Source organism: Acomys minous, assembly GCF_964271855.1.
Source record: "Acomys minous genome assembly, chromosome: 6".
Lineage (NCBI taxonomy): Eukaryota > Metazoa > Chordata > Mammalia > Rodentia > Muridae > Acomys > Acomys minous.
The window spans coordinates 3,942,582-3,957,366 of record NC_140487.1 but is presented as its reverse complement, the minus strand read 5'-3'; positions in this window follow the sequence as shown (position 1 = coordinate 3,957,366).

Genomic DNA, 14,785 nt, shown 5'->3' with positions numbered 1-14,785 from the left:
AAAATACCCCACAGACTTATATTAAAGAGGTACATTTCTGACCAATGAAAGATTAGCATAATTGAGAACATCTCCATGAAGAAGATGCATTTAGTATCAGTAATGTGTAGCTGATGCCTAGAAGTCCTCAGGGTTAAACTAAGTTTGGCTGTTTCCCAAGGACTAGTAAGCCAATGAGACCCGTATACAAGCTTGTTACTAGGCTGCTCCTTAGAGAACCTGATTGAGAGCAGCTGAAAGGCCATTGCACGTTAGAAGATGAGAAGACCGTCTGCACTTTGAAGCCCTGAAATCATAATACAGATTAAAGAAACACCAGAATGTTTTTAGGTCTAGTTCGTCCTCATAATGTTATTGGTAAAGAAACTACTGGTGTTTCAAAGGCACTGCAGTTACCATTAATCTTCTTTAGAGAAACGTCCCAGCCAGCACGGAGCTCTGAGGAAGCTTTAGACCTTTCCTTCCCCTTCTCTTTTGTTGTCATGAACTGCCTCTTTCAGGGATGAGAGCGGTCCAAGAGCTGGTGGAGCGGATCAGAGACACAGTAATGTCATGTCAACATTTATTTACGACCTGCCAGTTAGGATAGAAAAAAAAATCCATCCGGGTGATTTTCACAGCTGCCCTCATGGAGAACTCCGCAGTGAGATGGTTTGTCTCACTTGTCAGGCTGGAAATGGAGACAGCAGCATCCATATCCACGCTGTCCACTATGCCATGTCTTACATTAATCATTTTATCTTTACTTGCCTGGCATGATATTCTCACTTCATTTCAGGGTGGGAATTTTTTTTATTCTGACAAACCCAATTTGTCTTAAATATTGAAAGCTTTGCTTATGATTGTATTTTTTAAAGGTGTGTGCAATTGTTCCATTATGCAGAATTTGCCTGAAATTGTCATTAATGCCAAAGCTGTGAATATGATCAAATTATGTGGCTTCTGGTGACATTGCACCCATTCCAGAAATGACTTTTTTGTCACAGTCATCATTTACAATCTTGTTGCCTTATGTATAAGACTTTCCCAAGGATGTTTCCATCCATCTATTAATAATCCACTTAAAATTATTGATCCACTGTTTAATGAATGGCAGACCCTGAAATTTAATAATTTTGAAAACTCTATTTCCATGCTCCCCCAAACACATAACCTAAATAAATAACCTATGAAGTACAAGACACAATAACTGCAGTGTTTTAAGGCCTCATTCCCGTCCGTTGAAGAGTGCTTCGGTATTGTCTGGCAGAGAGGCAAGTAGATACTAGTGTTCAAGGCTGCTACACTGACAGGAAGAGATACTGTGTTGATAGGGAGATAGAAGTCAGGGGGAGCTAATAGAGAAGTTCATGATGAGACTCAAAGTTGTGGTGTGGACAAACGATGGTTGACTGGGAAGCCAGTTGAGAGTTCAGCTATATTTTAATTTTAAAAAGTTTGTTTGAACAAGAGGTAGCTGAACTCAAGATAACTGTTTTGTTTTTGTTTTTGTTTTTGTTCTTTTAAGAATTGAGATTGCTATTTAAGGTGGACATGTATTCAATGTGATCAAAGTTTCTCCTAAGGTACACTAATCCCTTGATTGCCACCATAGTCAAGAATTAGATAAAATGAAATTTATTTCTAATGAAGTCATTACCATCATCTGGCATCAGTTCCAATGCACTATATTCCTTCTAATTTAAGTCAAGCCAAGAACTTTTTGTGCTCTTCCTAATTTGAGGTGCTTACTACTGTCCACATTTGCAAAATGCTGCACTACACATCTTAGATCTGCCAACAAAACTTCTCCATGTAGTCCCATCATGAACAATTTGCAAACTGAAAATGCAAGTGTTTAAGAAAAATTCACCGTCATGTATTTCTATACATTATTTTCTCAAAACAATATCTATTGCAAGAAATCAACTTGAACATGTGGAATTTGACACTAAATTATGATGGTCTGTTTGTTCACTAAGTGCTCAAATTAATTGCATAAAGGCTTGCCTGCATGATCTCTTCAGAATTTTGGCAGGCTAGAACACCTTGGGAAAGTCCATTAATCTATTTCATTATGACCATGTTTATATAGACTTAATGTAGCGACTGCTGTACTTTCATGTAAGGTTGAACATACACTTCCTGGTGAACTTAGTATCAGTTCCTGTAAGTCCAAATTCCACTGCTTTATCCTGTTTAACAGCTAGAGGTCACATCATTTCATTTTACATGTTATTCTTGGCAGTGAAATTCTATCTTCAACATATAGAGTTTGAATAATAGTTACTCCCTTGCATATATGGCACCTCACAGGCTCAAATATGTAATTTCTCCCTTCCTGGTACTATTCATCTATGCAACTGCCATCATAATCCTTGAAGCTCTTTGGAATATATGTTTGTTTTATTCATTTTTATATATATATGTGATTAATTATTTTGACAATCAGAACACAATTCCCTGAATTGATTTATTTCATGCACCTTTTAAGTGATGTATTCTTATATCATTCTTTTATTAAAAATATTCTCAGTATATTATTTGTCAGTCATATTTCTTTTATTTGTTACAGAAAAATATTTCCTGTATTTATTATCATTTTCAACATTGCTAGTTTAAATTAATACTTAACAATTACAGACAGAAGCTTAAATTTTGTAAATATATAAGTATTTTTTTTAATTCTTCTGAGAAAAACAATGAGGGTATTATGAGAAAATAACTTTTATCTGCTCATTTTTCTTTCAAGATAGAGTTCAGATTAAAATTACATAGAGACCACTAAAACATTTACAGACATCACTTTCAATAACAAAACCAAAAATACCAAGTACCTATTTTAGCTATCTGAGATTATTGAATCTGGGAGAAGGGACTTTTGAGGGGGTCCAGGGAGAGGAGGAATATTTATCAATCTGGTAAATAATTCTGATACCCAGGAATAGAATCATTAATGTCAACAGAGTCTTTTATTTTCCTAACCCAGAGAACTGGTTACTCCCCACATGGAAATACTCAAGACGAGCTTTATGGATCATATACAAAGAGATGAAAAAAAGTCCAAGGTTATGGTTAATGAGCAGATACTTTTGTAAGTACATATTCACCATATTTCAAATAATAAATGTTATCTTGGTGTTTGTATATCAACCTGATTGGTGACTTAACCAGAGGAATTAACTTCGAGGACATAATTTTTAATGATCTGAAAGAGTTAGCTCAAACCAATAATAAGCTCTTTTTCTAGTGAGACTCTTTTCATCCTTAGGATGGGAAGTTTGCAGTAGTAATCCACAGGTTTTCACTAAGAACTTCTGTCCTGAGAGTAACATAAAAACTATAACCGCAGCGAAAAAATAACAGTGAGCCTAGGATGTGATATTCAGTTAGAGTTTCTACTTAACCACATGTTAGCCATGCAATCATTTGCATCTATATATTCTAAGAAGAATTAAACATATGAGGATTTGAATAGGACATGTCCCTAGTGGGCTCATGCATTGAAAGCTGTTTGGGCTGTTTTCACAAGTGCCAGGAACATAGAGTTGGGCCAATCTAGAGGAAGCAGTGCATTTGAAACTCTACTTTTTAAAATTGTGCCTAGCTCTTGGCCCTTTCTCTTTCTGCTTCTTGGCTTCCATGCAGTTAACTTTAATCCATGCCATGACCTTCTCTCCGCGAGGGGCTGCAACCCTTCAAACAGTGAAACAAATCAAATGGTTAGTCCCTTTAAGTTGTGTTCAGTTGGGTGTTTTAATCACAACTATAGAAAACTTACACAGATCTTGAAACAATATAACACCATGTCTGTTCATTAATTAAAAAAAAAAGAGCAATTGCACATTTTAAAACAATGAGTTTGACATAGCATTCAACATCATATGCATAAAAAAAATTTCACATCATTTTTGTAGTTGTACCTTCGCCCCTTCCTAGCAATACCACACACGTATTCGAGGCTGTAAAATTTTTCCTACTTTGCTTTCTTGATGTAATTCTAGCAATTGTCTTGATTTTCTTATTCTCCTGGAAACTGGAGGTTTGTTGCTCACATCTGTGAGATAGAAACTGTCATAGAAGTGACCTGACACTTTCCATATGCAGCCAATCTCCTTATATTCATATTCAACATTCATAATTTTTGCTTCAAAATAGGCAGTCACCGTTCCAACCACCCTTCTTCTATCCTTAGCGTATTATTTTAGACTGAGAAACATAATGTAATTCTGGAATCAGACAGGTGTAGTATTCCTTGTCAGTTACTTTAGCATCTTTCCTTGAGCTGACTTTGGTATTATTGTCACAGACTGTGTGGCACTGAGCAAATGAGATTCAGTCAGGTGAAATGGTGAGATACTCTACTATAGAATAGATTTCCAGAGCGGGAGCTTCTTCCTTTTGCGCATCCTGACTTTAAAGCTCATCAGCATGTCTATGAAGAGGAGATAACTCATGAAATTGTTATCAGTGATGAGAATAAAGTCAGTCAGAGCTTCTTTAACAGAAGGACATTGGTAACAAACTCAAGGGCACTGAAGCAACAACAACACTGAATGTCAGTGATGTTTACAATGTGCTAATAAACATTTTGCGATGACAGAACTGGTCAGTATTATTCATGGTCATAAAAACAATCACAATATTTTTTTTCATTATAAGCATAAGTTACTGAAAAACTATTACTGAACTAACCTTAGCATGTGTTAGGCCAGCTTTTCAAACAAGATCTTACAATATATACACTGTGAAAATGCAGCCACTCTGGCTAAGGTAGAGGTAGGGCTACTGCACCCATCTCTACCATCTGCCTGACAGACCTTTGGGGGAATGCCAAGAATTTATTACGTTTTCCAAAACCCTACTCTGTAACACTTCTTTTGTAAAGTACTCAAATCTTAAAAACTCAAGTCTGTAGTATTTCAGCAGGAAATTGTCAGGTCCTGGCCCACTGGAAAAATCGAATCAGGGTTCACCTGAAAGAGGGAGTGGGGATTGAAAGTAGGATACAGAGATGCGAGAAATAACAAATCAAGTCAGGAAATCTGATCAAGATTCACTCTATTGCCAACTAGCAGGAACACATATAGAGCAAGGTCAATAGGGTCTATTCTAATCTCATTCACCCTTGCCCCCGGGCAAGAATACAACAGCCTAAATCGCTCCCTGTAGAACTTCCTAGTTCTCTGAGTAGTTCCCTGATAGAACTTCTTAGATCCTCTGGGTGGTTCCAAGTTGGGACTTCCCTACTTCTTTCACAGGTAAGTATAGTCCAAGGACAGCCTGGAACACAAGACCTCGTGAGGCAAAGGTCAGCAACTCGAAGGTCACAGCATACAGCCTAAGCACAGGATTTCTGACACGGCAGAATTTGGCATAGCTTCTTCCCACAGGAAACGCAAACAAAACTAACATAAAACAAGCTGATTTTGGGACTCTGTTACCAAATGTTAGTATGTAAATATGTTGACTGATAGTCAGGCTGTGGTGGCACAAACTCTTAACCCTAGCACTAGGAGGCAGAGGCGGGCAGACTCTGAGTTTGAAGCCAGCATGATACACAGAGAGATTTCGAGGACAGCCAGGGCTACACAGAGAAACACTGGCTCAGGGAAAAGAAAAAAAAAAAACACAAGAAAAAAAGCAAAACAAAACTGACTGAGATGGTCCTTAAACAGAAATTCTTCAAATATCCAGAACCGTTATGAAATGTTATACTTGCTGAATCCATATTGGACTCTAAAATAAGTAAAGGATTTACGTCCCTAGAAAAGTCAGACCTAAAGCCATATGCTGTGCACTGAAAGGACTTAAGTAGTCTAGTAGATTATAGCAAACCAATCATAGTAGCCTAAGTAGAATACCCACTGAGGATTTAATCAGAATCTCCCAGTGATCGCTACACTATATCAATATTGACAGACATTTCATTCTTCATTGAGCTAGAAAAAATAGTTTTAAACCTTCGCAACTATAGACTCTGAAGGTGGTCATTCTTGCAGGAGCCTTGTCAGAGCTGGCCCCACTGAGCAAGTTCTGTGCTTTATGAGATGTTCAAAACAGGGGGGAAGCTGATTCAAATGTTTAGGAGAAAGAATAAGAAAGATTTGCCTTCCATCCAGAGACATTTACCTCTTTGGTACTGTCCTAATTTTTTATGCTTTACGTTAAATTTATTCTCCTTCTAAAAGATAAACATTGCATCTGTTTATATTGAGAAGGTAGAGAAGTCTTAAAAGAAAGATGGCTTATGTGTTATTTGTGAGTTTTTTTTATGGGCCTGGGGTAGTTGTTGTTGTTTGTTTGGGTATTTGGTTAAATTCCAGCTAGGCAGATGCTTGTCATTAAAGAGACAGTTGGGACACCAGCATGTGAAATCCCTTTTCTATTTCTATTTCGTCTCAGTCTTCATTCATTTAGCAATGGCACATGAGTAGCCAGCCAGTCACATTCTAAAATACGATTTAGCCATAGCAGTTGCATCTTATTGTTTTCTTAGCATATTAGAATCAGTTTACTGTCAGATCTTTCAACAAATAGATTTTTTCCCTGTGCCCATCGGTAATGAGGTGGAGTGGCCCTTAGCTGGGCAAGCACTGAAGTAGAACAGGATGATTAATCTCTCCACAGCTGGCCCGTCTTCTTTAGTAAGGTGTAACTGTTCAGTCTGCATTCTAATTCATCTGTGCAATGAGCAATTTGCATGCATTAAATGGTCCTTGTCATTTCCTATAATTATAGTGTAACCACAGAGTGCAGGAAATTTATTGAAGGACCTCACCCATGAGCTAATTAATGCCTCATTGTTAAGTCCCGCCCAGTGATAAATGATGGACAAATGAGAAGGTAAGATGATGCAGATGAGAAGGTAGGGTGATGCAGATTGGGTTGTCTTCCCTTTATTCTGCATTACAAGTACATGCATGCCTGTTTTTCAGCATACACATACATACTGCATGTAAATATGAACCAAAATGAATACAGCAAAAGGCAGGGGGAACAGTAATTTTTTCAATATCATTCAGAGAAGAGAATAGCATCCACTAGTCATAAGGCATTAGTCATAAATAATATCTTTGATAAAAGATAAAAATATCTTTGTTCTCTTAAAGTTATCACATCCATTTCTACAGAAGCTTTCATATGGGAATGAAGCACACAGCGGCCAATGCCTAGGCCATGGTTGACGAGTGGCGTATGGTCTCTCGCTACCCAGCTGAAGAACTGCAAACTGCGGTCAGCAAAGCGTGAGGGTAACTAACTCTGAGCGTGCTTGCCTGACCCATTGCTATCTAAACAGCAGGATTCACCAAGGAGCAAATGTTTCCGTTCTTGTGTTAATTTGTACTGTTAATAAGTGTGCTATCGCCAGTTCCTATGTGTACATGTGTATGTATCTTTATTCTTGTGTATAGTGACCTCCTGGTATCAAATGGGGATTTGCTCCAAGATCCTCATTAATGATAGTAGCTAAACTTTATAAAATTGTGTGACATTTACATGTAAACTATAAAACGCCCATGTATGTTTGTATCAATTCTGAATTTCTTAATAATTGTTATAATGCATTGTTTTGGGGAATGATGGCAATATAAATATGTCTACGTGTCCATTATTATAGATTACTTTGTAAAAATAATTAAGTTTTGGGGGTTTTTGTTTGTTTTGTTTTTTGTTTTGTTTTGTTTTTTGAGGGTTGGTTTTTTGAGGCAGGGTTTCTCTGTGTAGCCCTGGCTTTCCTGGACATTTAGTTTATGCGTTTTTACTTGGAGAATTTTAATAATCTCTTTACAGGTGAACTAAAGTTTATGTAGCTGGAGTATGGGGCTTCAAATACATGTATGCATGATCCACTGAATTTAATTACCGTAGTTCTCGCTCCTTCCGTTTTAAGTATGGCGTGTGAACTGACACAAATCTGTCTCTGGGCATTGCTGACACTAATACACATCCTTCTCTACTCGGCATACCTCTTGGGAAGTTCAGCAATTTAATTTTCTTGAAACTGTACGTAAGGGCAGAACTTTAATTCATTCATTTTAGGCACTTTTTGTGTGTCGAATGTAAAACATCCCTCAAAGACTCCTGTTTGAACACTTGACATGGAGCTGGTGGCACCGTTTTGGACGTTGTGGAACTTTCATGAAATGGGACCTCACTGGAGCGAGCAGGCCACTGCAACGAGGTCCTTGGTTAGGTGTTTAGCACTGGCTCCTTTCTGCCATGTTCTCTGCTTCCGGACACGTGTAGACGTGAGGGAGCGTCTTTCCGTTCAGCCATTTCTGGGTCCCAGAAGGATGACGCATCTCGCTGCTCTGGGCTCTCTCTCTCTCTCTCTCTCTCTCTCTCTCTCTCTCTCTCTCTCTCTCTCTCTCTCTCTCTCTCTCTCTCTCTCTCTCTCTCTCTCTCCGTCTTCTCTCTCTCTCTCTCTCTCTCTCTCTCTCTCTCTCTCTCTCTCTCTCTCTCTCTCTCTCTCTCTCTCTCTCTCTCTCTCTCTCTCTCTCTCTCTCTCTGTGGGCCTGTATTGGTGGGAAGCTCCGCCTGCCTCCCAGTTCACCCAGTTCTTCCACCTCCTTCATTGGCTGTCCTTCCACTCACCTGGAACCGAATGACCGCCATTATCAGAACCAAAACTTAAATAATGAATGGTACTTGTGCATTCTTAGGTTTTTATTAATCCTTTTACTTTGAATATAATAAACATAAATGAAAAGTCTTTATCTTTTCTCACCATCTAATTTTGGAGTATTCTTTGGAAAGTTCTCATTTAACAAGTACTTAACAAATACAGCTCGGTTCCAGAGTCCTCGGAAAATCGTACTTAAAACCTTCCCAGCAATGCACATTATGATCTCAGGCTATTGTGTTTCAGCCTTGCATACTTTGTTTAAACTTTAGTAAAAGATGACTGACCCTTATGGTTAATGTAAGGCCTGAGAGAACAAGTTTAGATAAACAAATGCTGCAGAAAATAAAACACAAAATCTAGTACAATTAAAAAAATATACAGATGTATTTCTTGATCATTCAACAGCCTCATGCAGGTGTTTGACAAGACTCTGCAGAACTCAGCCACCTTTCACGTAATTACCTACCTGTCACTAAGATCCCTGGGGTTCGCTTAGTGTCTGTACCACTACCATCACAATTCAAAGAGAGAGAGAGGAGAAAGAGAGAGAGAGAGAGAGAGAGAGAGAGAGAGAGACAGACAGACAGACAGACAGACAGACAGAGACAGAGACAGAGACAGAGACAGAGAGACAGAGAGAGAGAAGCAATGTAGATTTGTGGGGTTTTATGCTGAACGTAGCCTTCTGGGATGTTAGGAAAGAGTGGAACACAGATTTTGGTGACAATCACTGCCACTCTAGATTTCTGAGCGACCTGTCCAGCGCTGGTGACAGCCTGTGAGTCCAGGAAGGCAGCAACTAAGTTGCTTTTTAAGCATCAGAGAAAAGCATTGAGTTTAAGATTTGAGAGAGACACGCATGAAAGGCTGTTGATTATTCCTGCCACAAGTTATAGGATGAACTAAGTTTGCTGTTGTGAATGAGTTTTCCAGGAGTAAGAAAGGAGTGCAGTGACCTCCACCGTCCTCACCCAGTGTGAGAGAGAGGCAAAGGGATGAGTTCCTAGGCCTTTTCGATAACTTTGTAATGGCTCAATATGGAGCAACAGAGAAACTGGCTACTAATTTCCTAATGTGTTTGACCACATCCTATTCCATCTGTACATATTTACCTACCTTTTGTCCTCATTAGAGCTATATCTAAAACAAAGATCTCACTTCCCAAATGGTATATCATTTCTTGTATTAATAATTTTAAATTTTCTTGCTTCAAAATATAAGCTTTTTAAATTTTTTTTAATTTTTTATTTTTTTAAGAATTAGACTGCCGCCTTTGCATTGTAACCCGGATGAGTCCCCTTTACATATTTTAAGTTCTGTTTATGTAACTCTCTTGTAGATCTGTGGTTAGGAGAAGAAAAAAACCTAAAGTAGCAACTCATTCTCAGCAATATTCACCTTCCCCCTACTTACACCACTGTTTTTACTTTGTTTTTCCGGTACATGCATGCGTGTGTGTGTGTGTGTGTGTGTGTGTGTGTGTGTGTGTGTGTGTGTGTAGGGGATGTACACAGTGTGCATACATTCAGGGACTAGGGGGCGTCAGGTGACCAACTCTGTTATTACCCACTTTATTCCACTAAGAAAGAGTGAAGTTTATTGCTCTCAGCATTTTGCATAACTAAGGGGCTTTCACTGCTTTCTACAAATATCTCTGAGATCTCACTTACATGTTCATATCGACCAGCATAAAGACTAGGGGGCATGGGCCTCTGAACTTCCCCTCAGAAACTCCTGATGTTCTACAGCACAGTGAAGATATCCAGGCTCCTTCTGAATCTCCTGGTGGCTCCGCTGCACTTTCCAGACATGAGTCTCATCCACAGTCTCAGGTGTTAGCCTTGTACAGAAACTAAATGCACCCATCGAAATACCAGACATGTGCCTTTAAGTTCTGAGAATTTTCCTGCGATATACAATATATCGAGATTTTAAAATGTGTTCCCTCCATTTTTCTATGCTCCTGTATTACTCAGAGTTCCTTAAAGGAGTATTCTCGCAGTGGCTGTCTCATGAGAAAAGGGCTGAAAATCTGGTGGCCGTTGGGTCTCTGCAGCCCCTGCCTGGCACTGGAGGCCTGGGCAATTCTTGAGCTTCTGGCATTCATTCTGTGTTGAATCCAGAAGAAGTTTGTTCTAACGCTGACTGGGAACTACCTCCACAACAGCGTGGGTGGACTTGCGAGTGAAAGAGGACACGCAGACAAAGAATAAAGTATTCTTCCTCCACGTCCTTTATCTGGGATGCCACTGTAAACTATGGCCCAGATTTAGGTGAGTCTTCCCGCTTCAAATAATAGGATTAAGAAAATTTCTTATTTTTCAAAGGTTCGATGTAATATCAAACATTTCTAGGCCTTGACAAGCCACAGTACTAGCACTTGGAAAAAAAATAACAGGAAGAGTCACAGTAAGGATCCAGTATTGATGGTATCACAGAAGCCAGAGGTGGCAAACCAGACTCACTGAAATGAACATTTGCAAGAGAAGATGTGTGGCTGGAGGGATATACAGTGGGATACACTGTGACTCACTACACACTAACATTGGCATGATGACGTGTTTTTCTCTGATTTATTTTTGTTGTTTTGGTGTGTGTGTGTGTGTGTGTGTGTGTGTGTGTGTGTGTGTGTGTGTTTGAGGGGAGAGTCTGCAAGAGCAAAGTGCAGATATGATGGGATGGGGAGGTGAGTGGGACTCGTGACGATGGGAAACTCACAAAGAATCAATAAAAATAAAAGAACACTTTTGAAATTAACAAAAAGAAAAGAAAAAGAAAGAAAATTTCTCACAGGAGCTGCTTGGCTTTTAGGTGATTCCATATGCAATTAAGTTAACAACTAAGATTAGCCATCACTAACACAAAGAAGAAAACAAAAACAAATAGATTCATCTTGAAAAATCACAGCTCATGCCCCGAGGATGACTTTGGATGTACGAGGTGGGAGTGGAAGGGGAGGAAACGCGTAGGTCGTCATGGTATACAATAGAGGTTAGGTATGCAGAAGAGGATATAGTGAAAGATGCCGAGAAAATGAGCTCTGTCTCTAGCCTGCATCCATGGAGGCCAGCAACAGTCACTAGAAAATGTCCCTAAGGATGCTGGTAAACTTGTAGCATACACTTATTTATTACTATGGGTTTTTTTCCTATTTCAACCAGGAAAAAAAAAGCCACAGTATTTAGGCAAATTCTTATCAGAGAGATGAGTAGTATGAAGTAATGGGGACTCCATTCCTCACCAGCACTGCGGAGCTTTAGGTGGAACGGGATAAGCTCAAACAGAAAGGGAGGAAAACAAGTTGTAAACTCACATAAAGATGATAAGTGGGCAGGTGTGATGGCGTACACCTGTAATCAACTCACAGAAAGATGATGAGTGGGCAGGTGTGATGTAATCTCAACTACTCGGGAAGGTGGAGACTGGTTTATGAAACTGATGCTAGACCGATCAACATGGAGTAAAACTCCACTTTAACATTGTGTGTATACATACACAATTACATGAATGAATATATGCTTATGTAAGACACAGAGAAAGCATCCCTAGGTCAGACATGATTCCAGGAAAAGGTAGGCCTGCAGATCTGGTAGACATGATTCCAGGAAAAGGTAGGCCTGCAGGCCTGGTACTATCCTTTGAAAGCATTGAATTCAGACCACCATGGCCTAGAGGGGCCAGGAGGATGGGCGTTTTTGTGTCTTAGAGGTTGGGGTCCCACTTACATGGAAGGCATGCCCCTTCCATGGCTGGTCTCCTCCTAGAGGCAGAAAGTGGAAGACTTGACTCCAAGTATGCTTTTCACATGCAAAACAACCAACGCAGAGTTGGCCCTGGGCCTTCACTTGTGGAGAGCCACATATAGCAGCGCCCCCTGCTGTTTCCCCGGCACAATGCGCCCCTTATGTGCATGCGCAGTGCACCCCTTTTTGCGCATGTGCAGTGAGCAAGCCCCCTTATGCGCATGCCTGAAGGCATGGCGTGAGGTGGCGTGATTCAAACAAGGCATAGCATGAGGTGGCGTGATCCGAACGCACCAACCAAGTGTGACAACGTGGCAGTCTCTGATAGGACCAGGCACTCTATAAAGGTTCTGTGGGAGCTTTTCCCGGGGTCATTCCGGTAGTCCAGGATCCTGAATAAACTGCGGCAAGAAGAGTTCCCGGTGTTGGTGTCTTTCCTGCTGGTCGGGGTCGGCATCGACACTCACTTCTCCCCTAGGCGACAGTTCTATTACCCTAATTACCCAGGGCAGATCCTAACAGTTGGAATGGGCCTGAATCACTCAACTGAACAATGCTAATCTTACCTGGGGTTGACCTTTCTCTTCCACTGCATCCACAAGGAAGGATTTTCCCATTTGCCCTCTAACTTCTTCTGCCACCTGACTGGCAAAAGTGATACTTCCCCATGGTGTGGAAGGCTCTCTCTTCTGAGGGTCTGCAAGTGTCCCCTGGACCTGTTGACCTTCACATATCTGAATAATGATAAAGTTTACTCTTTAAAATTAGTGAGACCTAAACACATCGTTCTGCCCATGTTTTGCAGTTATGAAGGGCAGTTAACACTCCCAGACTTCTTTCAAAACTGCTCTCCACAGTCTTCTTTGCACTTGGAAATGGGGGAGTTACAGCACCAACTGAAGACCATTGTGAGGACTAAAATTTAACTCATGGGACCAGGGCTTTGCTACATTCTCCATCAACGGTATTTTAAATCATATATATAGGTTAGCATGACTCAAATTTCTGAAAATTCCAAATTCTGTCTTTATTTTTAGTTATTGCTCATTTGTTTTAATATAATTTTTCTTATTATACAGAGAAATGGTTTTAATTATGCCTTTTCATTCAAATGTAACATTATATTTTGTTCCGCCTAATTTGAAACCCAATCTTTCACATTCCTCCCATTCCCATAGTGAGAGGTTCTTCCCGATTTCCTGGCTTTATTTTCCTACCATTTCCCCTACAGGAAAGCCAATGAAACCCACATGAAGTGAGTTCTATCAGTGATCTGGATGTGAGCAAGTCAAGTACCTGTGTTTTTTATTCACCACCTGAATCATTCAAAGGAGGATGCCTCTGCCTCTCCCCATTCCTAACCCATGCCCCAACTCTCATATTTCTAAATCACAAATCCTTTCCTGTTTCTGACAAGAGGAGCTCTATCTTGATATCCATATTGCTTTTTTTGGTTTGCAAATCTTTCCTAATCTAGAACTGAGTCCAGCTCAGTCTCACAAGTGATGCTGGCTGCATCTGCTTGTACCTGGAGCTCACCTGTGAATCAGCCTCCAGCCTCTGATGGATCCCTTGTGCTCCAGGGCTGACTACTTGTGTGGACCCAAACATCTCAGAAACCTCGCTGTGCTCTTGACTGTCTGCCTTTCCTCTATAAATAATCTCAGATATTTCTAGTGAAAAAAACAGTGGTTCTCTTATTCTACAAGCTTAATGCTGCGGCACTGCACAAGCCCAGGTCAGTGTCAGCACATCCAGAGTAATGGTTCGATTCTTCATCATATTGTCACATAAAAGCTGTTCCATCCAACAAGAGATTAAAATACTCATGTGCTTCAATTTGATACAGATTGATATCATCTGAGAAGGGACCTCAATTAAAAAAAAAAAGTTCCATAAGATTGGGTTGTAGGCAGGCCTGTAAGAAATTTTAAGTAGCGATTGATAGGGGAGTGCTCAGCCCATTGTGGGTAGAGCCATCCCTGGGCTGGTGGTCCTGGGTTCTGTAAGAAAGCAGGCTGAGCAAGGCAAAAAGCAGCCATGCTCCACAGCCTCTACATCAGCTGCTGCCTCCAGGTTCCCGCTCTGTTTGAGCCCCTGCCCTGACTTCATTGGATCATAGACAGTGCTGTGGAAGTGTAAGTAAACCCTTTTGACCCCAGCTTGCTTTTAGCCATAATGTTTCATCACAGCAATAGTGACCCAAACTAAGAGAACTGATAATTTTATAATGTTATCTGAATGAATAAATCTGATAATTCAGTAATTTAAGATATATTAATTCAATACCTCCTACTTGTATCCACAGACTGTGGATGATATCTGACACAACCTGACACAGGCTTGTTAACTTAAAATGCTTGTTGTGACAGAGAAAAATGCAAAACAGATGGAAGTATTTCATAAATGTAAAATCTGACTTTAGTCGGATTCT